Source organism: Ambystoma mexicanum, chromosome 3q (genome assembly GCF_040938575.1).
Source record: "Ambystoma mexicanum isolate Mex_15411 chromosome 3q, UKY_AmexF1_1, whole genome shotgun sequence".
In the NCBI taxonomy this organism is placed as follows: domain Eukaryota; kingdom Metazoa; phylum Chordata; class Amphibia; order Caudata; family Ambystomatidae; genus Ambystoma; species Ambystoma mexicanum.
In genome coordinates this window covers 540983828-540996618 of record NC_090926.1, presented here as the reverse complement: position 1 = coordinate 540996618, position 12791 = coordinate 540983828, and positions in this window count along the sequence as shown.

Here is a 12791-nt window from a genome sequence, read left to right as displayed (position 1 = left end):
AACAAGAGAGCATGTTGCACTGGGGTGCCATCAGCTCTCCTAAACCCTCTTCTCTGCCATTTTATCAGCCCCGAGTGGACAGTTGACGTGACATATGCGCTATCAGAATATATAGTAACTCTTTTGACAATGCTTTCCTTCAACGCCAAGATCAGTGCAACCAATTCTGCTGCTTGAGCCGAATAATGCTGTGGTAACTGCACGCATTTCACCGGGACATACATCAAATCTTCTGTCATTTTTACAACTGCTGCCCCAGTTCTCCTTATCCCTTCACTTTGGTCTATTGTTGATGACCCATCAATGTACAAAATCTCCCCACCCTTAAGTGCATCCTCTTCAACTTTTCTAGTGCATGAGTACGTAGTCTGTGTACAATCGTGAGCATAATCACCTTCCTCAATAACTTCCGCTATACATCTGGCTGGGTTAACTGTACTGCATCTGACAATTGACAGTTCGGGTCTAGACAAGATGATCTCATAACCTGAAGCCCTCTGTGTGGTTAGTGTGGACTTAGGCTTATTCAATATTGCAAATAGCGCATGCTCCACAAATAGTGTGGTTGGGCACCCCATTGTAATCGATGATGATTTCTCTACCGCAAATGCAGCCGTGGCGAGACTCTGTTCGCAAGGGAAATGTCCTAGCATTACAGGGTCCAAGTGACCGCTGTAGAACGCTATTGGCTTGTGTCCCATGCTGGTTTTCTGAGTCAATACTGCTTTCATTACTGCTGAGTCGCAATGCGAAAATATAAAGAACTGTCGCTCATAATCTGGGGTGGCTAGTACCGGAGCAGTGGATATGGCGTGCTTCAACTCGTCAAATGCCTCCTTCATTTCCCTTGTCCATCCCAATGTTTTGTCCCCTTTGTGTGCTTCTCTCAATGCCTCAAGTAGGGGTCCTATGTATGAGCTGTAGTCAAAAACCCATGCTCTACAGTAGTTGCATAATCCCAGGAACTGCTGCAGCTCCCTCACCGTTTGTGGTAGTGGCGTGTTGGATATAGCTTGTGCTCTTTGTGGTGCAATCTTTCTTCCGTGTTGGGATATTAGTTGACCAATGTATAGTACCTGTTCCTGACAGTACTGTAACTTTTCTTTGTCTTCCTTGTAACCCTTTTCAGCCAACACTGTCAGCATTTTCAATGAGTCCTCCATGCACCTTTTCTCGCTCGTGCTACAAATTATTATATCATCAACATATTGCAGCACCGTACTTTCCAATTCAATGTTTCCCAAGTCCATCTGTATTACTCTGTTGAAAATTGAGGGTGACTCGCAGTACCCTTGTGGTAACCTGGTGTGTTTCCATTTTGTGTTCCTGTATGTGAAGCTTGTCAAGTCTTGTGAATCTGTGTGCAGGGGTATTGAGAAAAAGGCATTTTTGAGGTCAATCACGGTAAACCGTGAGGCCTCTGCCGGAATTCCACATAATATTGTGACTGGGTTTGCTGTTATGGGGTGTTCTGCTTCTACAATGTTATTCAAGGGTCTGAGGTCCTGGATAAAACGCCAAGACCCTCCTTTAGCTTTGCGCACTGGGTACATGGCCATGTTACATGGTGATTCTGATGGTACCAATATGCCATTATTTATTAGGGCCGTTATGGTTTCGTATATGCCCTCATCTGCCTCTTTTGATAGTGGGTATTGTTTCACTCTAGGTAGTATTGCACCCTTCTTCAGCTTTATTCTTGCTCCCCCGATACTCATTATGCAGCCCACGTCATAGGGACTGGTGGTCCACAGTGATGTTGGAACTTTTGCCATATCTTCCTCGTAGAAGGGAACTGGGGTAGATGCGGGTGCTTCAAGTGCCATGGCCATTTTCTGTGCCACTTGCTTATATGTCACTCTTAGCCATATATCTACACTCATCATAAATACCATCTCACCTTCTTCCTTGTCTTCTGAAAAGAGCTCTTCATCGGACACCTGGGTCAGCCTGCACCCCTCAGCCAGGGCTATCACTGCCCTCCATGCTCTCCCTTCCCGGTCTTGGGCATGTACTGCCATATAATCTGCAGTTGCTATAATACTCTCGATGCTCACCGAAATCACCTTCCCTTCTGGTTCATTGGCTGGTGTCTCAGGCCTGAACAAATATGCTGCTGGCCTCCTCCAGATCTTTCCTTCTATTCCTGGCATCCAGGCGAATGCCATGTCTGTTCCGTACTGGAACAGTTCGCCATCCACTGGCTCAGCCCGAGCTACTGTCTGGCCACAGTACGCTTGCAGTATTTGTCGTGCAGTAAGCATGTTTTATCCTGGAGTGGAGCAAATTATGCCATCCTCCGTGAAGGAGATTGTCATATTTAGTCTGCTCATTATGTCCCTCCCAAGTATGTTCACTGGCGACTCCCTTGAATACAGGAGCGGGACAGACATGTCATAATCTCCAATAAATAAGGAGATGTTATCAGTAAAGGGAACCAACCCCCTTGCCCCAGAGAATCCTTGGGTGTTCATGGCCTCACCTGACATTTTAAATCTACTCTCCTTATGCAAGACCGGGTTGCCCCAGTGTCAACAAGGAATGATAATTTTTTGTCACCTATCATTACCTCAATGCATGGTTCCTCCGCACTATTAGGTGTTATCAACAGGATGGGACACACCAAGGACGTCTGTGGGCTGTCCTATTGTGGGTATAATGACTGACCACTTCCTGTGTAAGGGTTGTGTCCCAGGATAGTCACCCTTCCCAATTGTGTTTGTTGTAGCTCTGTATCGGTGGAGGTTACCTTATGGTCCTCTATTTGAGTGGGCTGCTGCACTGGCTGCACTTGGTGTTGTGTTATTGCTACCTGTTGTTGCGGTAGTGAATATGTCGACAGCTGTTGTTGCGTTGCTAATTGTTGCTGTGTGCTGCTCTGTGGTAGCCCCTGTGGTTGTTGGTAACCCTGCTGCTCCCTCATTGGCCCTTGTTGTCCTTGTTCCCCCCATGCTGGTGTGGAGGATCTCATTCTACACGTACGTGACATGTGTCCTAACATCCCACAAATCCAACATACTGGTGGTTCCCCGGTCTGCCATGGGAAACTTCCTGCATTATCTTGGTACACTGGTTGCCCAGTGGGTTAGAAGCTCTGGAATCCTCCCCCTTGCTGTTGTGCACGTTGGCCATATCCCCTCCCCCTCATCATTCCTCCCCTTCCCCTGATGTTATTATAATATCCATTTCCTGGTACCATATACCCTCCTCCCATTTTAGCCGTGTATGGTGGGGGTGGCAGCAGCTGTTGTGTTATAAGTCGTGGTGATTGTGGTAGTGGTGGTATTTGTAGTTTTGAGGGATCCTGTGCGGCCACTACTTGCGTGGGGTTTGGTGTCATTGTTGTTGGTGTAGTTATTAGTGCACCTTCCATGGTGTATTTAGTCAGTTTTTTCTGCACTAATTTAGCCTCTTCCGCTTTTCTATCTTCTTCCTTTTATTTCATCTTTTCTTGCCACGTCCTACAATGGTGTACTATTGTCAATTGTATTTCCGGCCAAGACTTGGCTTACATCCCCACTACTTTCTTCAATTGTTTTTGTACTGCCTCCGGGAGCCCTTGTATTAGTATGTGGTAAAATATTGCCGATGTCTTGTCCCATTGCTCTCTAGTTTCCATGCACCACTTCTCCTGAATCTCCTGGATATAATCAACAGGATCTTTGTTCTCACGCATCTTGCGTGACGTAATTGCTCCTATGTCTGAGGTGTCTGGGTATTGTACCCTCAGAGCTTGCCATAATGCATGCCTGCAATTCGCAAATGGTGCCCCATCATGTGATGTGTTCGTTATTGTGACCCCGGGGAACCCGCTCTCTTCCAGATATCATCTGCCGCATCCCCTAATATTGACATTAATAGGCCCCTCACGTCTCCTACTGCTGGTTTCTGTCCTGCAGTGTGCTTTTCCATCTTGTATATCCATTTTCCCGCTCCTTGACTTAGTGATGGGAGCCTACACTTTATATTTTCCTTAACGGCATGCTTCCAAGGGACGTATTGTGGTCTAACCCCCCCCTCTCCAATAGGGGCATTAGGTTGTGTCCCATCTGTCCCCCCAGTTGTCGCGGTTTGGCGTCCGCATACCCCTCCTCTTCTTCGGTGTCATCTATATCATCTGTCACGTCCATATTACCGCCGCTCGTTGCAGCTCCCCCTTCATCTCTTCCCCTTCTCTTATTATTTTCTTCCTTTAATGTGGGTGTGTGTGTCCGTTCTTCCTGCCTACGTCCGGGGAGATCTCTCAGCCTGCCGGCGTAGGGGGTGTGTTCAGGAGCGGGTGTGGGCGGACATGTTGGACGGGATGATGCGGGTGTAGCTGCACATGTTTGCCTTCCCGCCACTTCTCGTTCTTTCTCCTCACTTCCCCCCAGTTCTTCCTTCCTTCTGCATGCCCATGGTGATTCCCGGTTGGTGCGGGTGATGCACAATTTGTCTAAGCTTTCCCTATCGCCGCTTCTTCCTTCTCCCCCCATTCTTCTTCTTCTTTTTCGCTGCAAAATTCATCCAGGAGCAACAACCCCCAATCTGTCTTTTTCCCCCTAATCTTCACTGTTTTTAAGTCTATTAAATCCGTTCCTTCCTCTTCTTCTTTACCAATTGCTCCCCTTTGCGCTGATGTTGTGGCTATTTCTGCATCCCGGCGTACATATGTCCTTACCCCACTTTCCCTTTTCCTATCTCTTCTTTCCCCTTCCCTCTTCTCCACTATTTCACCACCTATTTCCTCTCTTTTCTTTTTCAATTCCTCCATCACCTCACTACTCACCTCTCTAAGATCCTTTCTTCCTCTCTCCTCCTTTCCCATCTCTCTCTCTCCCTTTCTAATATGCTTTCTATTACTTTACCTTTGTCGTATTTCCTGGTGGTTTCTGATAGTATTTTCTTCTTCCATATTTCCATTTCCTTTTCTTTCTCTTCTTCCTCTCTTTTCTTGTCACGCTGTGCTTCTCGAGATACCCTTTCTGCTATCGCCTTCATCCTTTCAGCTTCCCGCTTCTGTTCTTCAGTTCGTTCCCTCATTTTTTCTAACTCATCCTTACTTTCCTTCCTTTCCCTCCGTCTCTCTCGTTCCTCTTTCTCAAGCTGTTTGATCAGGGCGTTTTGCTCATTCCTTAATTCTGCCAATCGTTCCTCCAACATCTCCTCCTCTGCTCATAACAGCCCTCCTTCTTTCCTTTTATCTTTCTCCCCTCTTATTTCACTGCTACCCTCATTGTCCTGGTTCATTCTCCGTACTACCTCCTTTTCTTCTCCCGTTAGTGTCCCTCACAATTTTAACAGTACCTGCGCGGCTACCCACTCGTCGTGTCCTATGGTTGGGATTGCTTCTTCACTATTCTTCCCTTCCTTTGAGTCCATCTTCGTATAAGTTGGGCCTACCGTACTTGTCACCTCCCCCCCTGTGTAGCTACCTGTAGCTGTATATGGTGGTGGGCTGTACGCAGGGTTCGAATACCCCTCAGCCGCCGTTAGTTGTTGCCTAACTGCTTCTCGTAGTTCCATCACAGGATATAATCCCCCCTTCTTCCTTCTTCACTATTTTTGCTAAAGGCATGTTGTCGGTCCTTTCCTTTTTTATTTCTTTTTCATTTGCGATGCTAAGCTTTTCCTCCCCCTCTCGGTCTCTTCCCGCGCCCTTTGCGCTGTCAACCTCCTTTTCCCCATTTACCTCTTCCTCCTTAATCTTCTTCCCCTCCTTCGTTTCCTCCACAGTGAACATCCCGGTTGGTCCTGGTCGGGACCCCTGGAACATCCTCCATAAGTTAAACACATCCACGTGATGCGCCAACTTCTTCCCCTTGTAAGTGTTATGTATATGTGTCAGTAGTGAGTGTTGAACGTACGGGTCGAAACTGCCGTTAGGCGACCAGGGTGTCGTCATTTTGTTGTCTGTTCCTTGTGTCCATTCTATGCTGTATTTGATCAGTTTTTGCCTATGGGGCGATAGTGTTTTACACATATGCTGCAGCGGGGTAGTGAGGGTATTCCACCACCCTCCCGATCCTGACCCGTATGACATGGTTACACTGTGTTGTTAGCTCCCTTCAGTATAGTTGTTGTTACCTGGCCCCGTAGTTTGGGGACTTGCGACCGTCCGCTAAAAGAAAACCAATCAAATATGACAATTGCAGATATGTTACCTGGCCCCGTAGTTTGGGGACTTGCAACGGTCCGCTAAAAGGGAAAACAGTCAAATATAACAATTGCAAATATCCTGTATTTGTTTTTCTTCCTTAATACCGTTACGGCCCCCTGCGGCCACGGCGCACGAAGCCCCCTGCGGCTGTGTGCCCTGTGTGACGTGCTTATACAGCCGTCCCACTTTTCTCCTCCCCTCCTCCTCCTACCTCACTCGGCGTGGCCGGCGTTCTCCGTGCATGGTCACTTCCCCCTCTCCACCTGTCCCGTATTTGGGGTGGCTGACAATCTCTGTGCGCACCCCCTGTCCTCTATTCACTTCCCCACCCCCCCCAGCAATGCTGTGTGGTCAAGGTATCCTATGAAAGCCCTACGTGTGACGTCACCGACCTCTTCCAAAACCAACAATATAATTGGACTGCGCATGCTGCGTCGCCTCGCGTGTGATACGCCCCTCAACGGGAGGGCTTAACCAGCCAATTATCTTCCGTACTAGGCAACCAGTTAGCTACCACCTACAGGAAAACGTCATCCATCTATCGAGTTTCACTGCTCGATCAATAGGGATCCTCATCTACTCGATCAATAACCGCCAATTCGTAGGAAGCCATACACACACACACCCCCCTTTACAGGTGGCCACGACCTAGGCCAATCAGTGCCTACGAGCAACCGCACGTGATATTTTCTTGCTCCACCCACCCTTTTTCGTGACATGGTAGCGGACGGCTCTCGCGCCTGTCCTGCTACCATTCACTTCACCGTTAACACTAATTGATCAAATCTTCGCCGCACACCTTAGTAACACCTCCCACGGCCCTTATTTTACTCCCCCCCCACCCCACAATCTCACATTGCTTGTTGGGTGTGACATACTCACCAAGTTCTCTTGATGCGGGGCCGCTCGACTGCGTGCACCCCTCCAAGCGGCTCGCCACCTCCCCTCGTCTGGACCACCTCTGGGCACTGGCCAACCGCAAGCGGGATACTTCTCAACCGGCTCCCGAGGGCCAATATCCGGATTGCGCTGTCCGGTCTTCTTGCAGTTCCGCGATGGTCCTGTAGTCCTCAAAAGGGGCAGCGGCAGAGGGGGCCGCGCCGCCGGGCCTCCTCGCAACGAGAGGCCTTGGAAAAATAAAAAGGTAGATCGTAAACAGATCTCAGCAGTGCCTCCAACTTGTCGGGGTGATTATCCCGGGGTCGGCTGGGCCGTCATCGGACCTCCGGGCTGGGAGGCCCCAACTCCTCCCGTGTTCCCCAAAAAATGAGTATGAGACACACACAAGAAGCAAGGCGGTTCTGCTGTTACTAAAACAACGGCAGGGATGGGTCTAGGATCGTACGCGTCCGTCCAGACTCTCGAAATTCATGGGGCTCGCAGGCCCTTTTTGCCTCAGTATGACGCGCTACTTGCATCACCTGGGAAAGTTAGCGAAAAACCTATTGCCACTCCGGATTGGTTCCTCGAGTGGTAGGGTTAGTATAGCATACATATAGAGAGCAATATTAGTGGTTGAGGATGAGTCAGGTGGTATACTTGGGTTGTCCCTTCTATTAGATAGTTGAAAATTGTTACACAAAGACCCCTGATGATTGGCTAATGTTAGTGGCGTCAGTGATGAGTGCCCCCATGTTCTGATTGGTCCACCCGTAAGCCCCCCAGTCTGGGAGCATCGTTGTTCCCAGCTCGTGGTGTACCTGTCACTAGCAACAATGTGTAACTATGTGTTCGTTCAGACAATGTGCGGATTTGCTCATAGGCTTGAGAGCAGACCATTCCCATCGCTGTAGGTGTCCATCGGGTCATTTCATTGTTGCACCCTGTGTCCCAGACGTGGGACCCAGGCGACTTCTCCCTCGTGGGTCTGGCACCCTGTCAGGTTGGCTTGGTCACGTGTGGAGAGACCGTGGCTGGGGCAGAATTCTGCACATGTAAAGTTGTATTTTGCTTCTGTGTGCTTGATTTTGCTTACAGGTGTGACCTTGGCGCTGGCTGGTAGCATACGAGTTGCAACATCGCCCCCTTGGCTGTGAGCTCTCGCTGGGCTCGTTCTGCGTGATCAGCACTTGTACTCCCGCTCATTCAGTGTTCATGGTGGTTCTTGTTTGCAGCCTACTTGGGCCTGGTTCATGGGTGGGGTTGTGTAATGCACGGCACCTTTGTTGCGGTGTGACATGGCTTCATAGGCAGTATTACGTCTTCGTTATATTATCATCACGATGCGAGGTGTGAAAAGCGTCAGCAAGCGTATATGCGAGTGCTTTATGCGTCTTGCGTTTCTGCATTACGAAAAAACCTATGTGAAAAATAAAAAAGATGCGCGTCAGTGGGTGTATCCATCACCTACGTCATAGCACTGAATATATTCTTCGTGTGGGTTGGTGCGTGAGTGACCAGTGTGCATGGTGGCACGTGTGTTCTTGGCAGTTGGCTAGGTTGTCATGGCATCTCTAACGATGTGGGTGCTTGTTGTTGAGGTCTTAGTCGAGTTCATCCATGCCGCAGGAATTCGGCTTGAGTAGGGCAGGCTGGTGGGCATATCCTTATGTTCTTGAACCAGGGTATTTGGTCGTTTGGTAGATAGACTAATTCATCTTGTGGCGGGTGTCTGGGCCGCAATCCTCTAGGCCATGGTCACGAGGAGATTGGGGGGAGCTTTTACTCCCATTTTCCCACTTCATTTCATACACATCTGACACCCCCAAACCCCCAACTCAACATACACAACACAAACACGCCAAAACAAACATTCATACACATCCGACACCCCCCCACCGCCCATCTCAACATACACAACACAAACATATAGCAGAACAGACCCGACACACAAACACAAACAAGCAGACCACTTACCGGACGTGCTGGAAGGCAGGCTAGCTGGAACGCTGGCGAGGTGAGTGGTACTATGGCTGGCGTGGCCAGCAAGGCTGAAATGCCTTCCGGCATCAAGCCGTGCTGGCCCTCCATTGGGGCAGCACACATACACTACTTGGCTTGTAGGAGCAACGTGTGCGTGTGTGCTGATCCAATGACGGCCAGTGTTTTGTCCGGCCTGGAAGACAACAAAGACTTTCCTAATGGAGGGCGGACGATGCTGCTTGTGGGCCGCCCTTCATTAGGAAAGTGTTTGTGCCTTGCGGGCCGGACAAACAGCATGGCGGGCTGCAACTGGCCCGCGGGCCATATGTTGTGCACCCATGCCTTAGGGTATTGGCTATGGGGGAGGGAGCAGCTTATACCCACAAAAGCTCATTCCAGCTGTGCTCAAATTCAGGTATTTATGAAGATCGGGTAAGATGTTCTGTCTACTCAGATCCCTTGGCTCTTGGAATGCTGGTCTCCCTAGTAGCACATCATCACCCACCTGTGAGATTCTGTACAGTGGCATAAGTCTTTGATGCCTGTGTACCATGGAATGTTAAATCACAGGAAGTTGCCATGAGTATGCGAAGCGACGCATACACTTTTTGATGTGCAACAAATGAATTGTCACTGTTATAATTCTTTTACATGGATCAATACGTGCCCATAGGATTTGAAGTAGCAGACGGTGTACATGAATCCCCTTTAGGGATCTACACTGTTAGCAGCTAATTCACAGTGTGATACAATGATTTGCCCAGGATCACAAACTTTAGTTTAGGGATTAATCTGCGATTTGAGACCAGCCTGTAATTTAGGCAGTGGACCAGATATCTTCCTATCTGTATTTGGTAGATGTATGTGTTTGGCTTTTCACGAGAAAAGATTTAATTATGACACTCATTTTGTTTAAACTGCAGGCTAGTACAAATCGTGGACCACCCACCATGCCGGCTGCAAAAAAGTGTAAAACAAACAGGTTGGAGAAAAGCAAACGATTTAGTGAATCCTCAAGGTGTAAGGGCCAATCATCACAAACATGAAAAGCCTGCATCCAATAAATGTCACTAAGTGCTGGCAAATATTTTCCCTTTGGTATGAACGTTTTTGTAGGTGTAGTAATTAAAGGTTTGTTTTCATCTAATGAAGAGCTATGTTCTAATCTAATGGCTGTTCTCGCAGTGTGAGTTTATGCATGTTTAATATCATGTTTGGGTGGAAATGTGCAGTTTGGTGTGTTTTGTTCTGATGTGTTCATGAAAAAATAATTCTGAACAAGAAGTGTAATGAAGAAAACGTGTAACTTGAGTCCAAGGAGCACGTGTCCCTGACAACAGCCTTCATCATGGGTGAGAGTCATTTCTCTGCTCACTGTCTAAGTGAATAATTGGCTGAGAATGGAATTCCAAGGTTAACATGCTGTGGTCATGGTAGGGTCACCGAAAGCTGGAGTTTCGTGGACTATAAGACGTGATGTCCCTCCACCACCCCAACCCATTCCAGCTCACTGCCCACAATCTGGTGCCCATTCTCTCTTGCTGTCTTGCTATGTTCCCATGAATAATTCGTGTTGAATGGGCCTTCTTCTGTGTGACAAAACAAAACAATGCATTGGGGCATTATTTACAGGGCAGATTAAATGGGCATCATGGTTTAATCAAGTGAATAGCTGCAACTCTTTTAAAAAGTGCAGGCACATAGTAAAAGGTATTAACACAAGGGCTTGTATTCTGAGAACGCACACTTGATTTGTTTGTCTTTTCTATTGTATACAAGTGAGACCTATTGGTGCATCCACAAGATCAATATTGATTTTTGATGAAAAAGCTTGAACTGAAATCCCACAGATCTGCAATGCATGAAAGTGACGTAGCCTAAAATAAAATGCAAATGAACACAATTCGATCAGACACGTTCTGTTCAGAAGCATAACTGATAAATGGAAGAAGATAGCTTGAGTCCTTCTTGTCCTTTTAAACCATGATAGAATGAACGTCGGACATTTTAGATTCCAGATACAATGTTGCCCATCTGTTCCTGGGTGAGCGCTGCGCTCTGTGAACGCCTGCCATGTCCCCCATCCCTAGGTTCACATCCTGTTGGATCAGTGGACGTTTTTTGTCTGTTGCAGCTGCTTCTTTCTGGAACTCTCTTCCATGTGAGCTAAGGGCGACATCCAGTCATATTTATTTTTGTCAGGCAAAGGTTTGTCTTCCCTCTGCTTTGTTGGGTGGCACCAAGGTGCCTTTTTGGTGAATGTCGGTGCTTTATAAATAATGGTAACATAACATAGATGGGGAAAATTGATGCTCCAAACCCTAAAGTGCTTCTTGTTCCTTGAAAGCCAGAACATGCTCAGTGTAGCACGGATAACCCAGATGTGGCTGCTTGACCGCTAGCTGAAGACTGTATGATCACACTGGTAGAAGTATTAGGTATAGTACGGTAGCACGAGATAACTGCAATTTGTGTCTTTCTTGAAATCTATTTCTAAATGACTGTAAAATATAATTGCAAAACCAATCTGTATGACATGCACAAAGTTCTGCACTGACGCTGCATCCTCACCATCATCAGACTGCTTTCTGTGCTTGAGGGAATTCAGTCAATGGAAGACATTCAAGTGCATTCCACAGTTTTTTTTCAGTATTTAATTAAATGTGGACTTTCTCTGTGGTTGGATATTCAAAGTACCCAAATACAGAGAATGTGCATTGTTCATTTTTTTTTAAAATCCAACATCACTGTCACATTTTTCTCTATATGAGCTACTGCACAAATTATAAACTTGTTGTAAGTGGTAAGAGTTTTGTTTAAACAGCCTGCCGGTAAACCACTGTCTGTCTGGTAATTAGACAACAAAAAGGCATTCATCACTGTGGAAAAACAGGCAACAGTTGTTTTGTTATGTGCACGTACCTCTGCTAGTGCTAGATTTGACAGCTACAAACTTTGCAATTGTCACTACATTGCCCGCAGAGTCATCAAAAGCTTACACTCCATATTACTCATGAGCAGGTGCATAAGTGGCCCGGGAGCCAGAGGTCTGCACTCCGAACAGCAAGAGCGAGAGAGCAGGAGAGAGCAAGAGACTGCTCGCAGAACGTGAGCGACCCAACAGTTGTCACCAGTTGATGTGCAATTGTTCGACTCTGGATGTGTAACTGCCAGTAAGTTTCCGAATGGCACTCAATACAAATCCCTAGCTTCGTTATTCTCTGACAAAATGAATACACTTGATCATCTACCGTGAAGCCGATCTAGGGTTTCACAGTTCAAAAGAAACTGAAGGTGAAACATTCGGGACCTGATGAGCCAGAAATACATCTTGAACCAGCTGCAAAAGATTGAGGTAAAACTATGTTGTATGTTTTCAAAAACCTGGTATGAGAAAAAAAGCTGGATTAATGGTACCACTTCTAGAAATACTTTGCCCTGCTTTTCCTGCTTGCTCTTTGGGAGTGAAGTGTCTTGGACAAAAAGAGGAGTTACAGATTTAATGCATCTGTCTGAGAAACACGTTTTATTTAAATCCCACTATTTAATAACCTCTTGAAGCTGGACATTCTTGGATGTGTAATATAGCAATTATTTATATTATTATCATAGGTCACACCCAGATTTTTTGTTATTGAGGGGTCTGTATTCTACTCGGTTGAGAGACAATATGAGGCACATAGGGAACACAGGCTACCTCCTCCTGTATATTGTCAATTTTTAGACCAACAACAGTAACATAGCCGATGACCTATGTCATCAGGTATCTGAGTGACTCACAGCCTTTTTG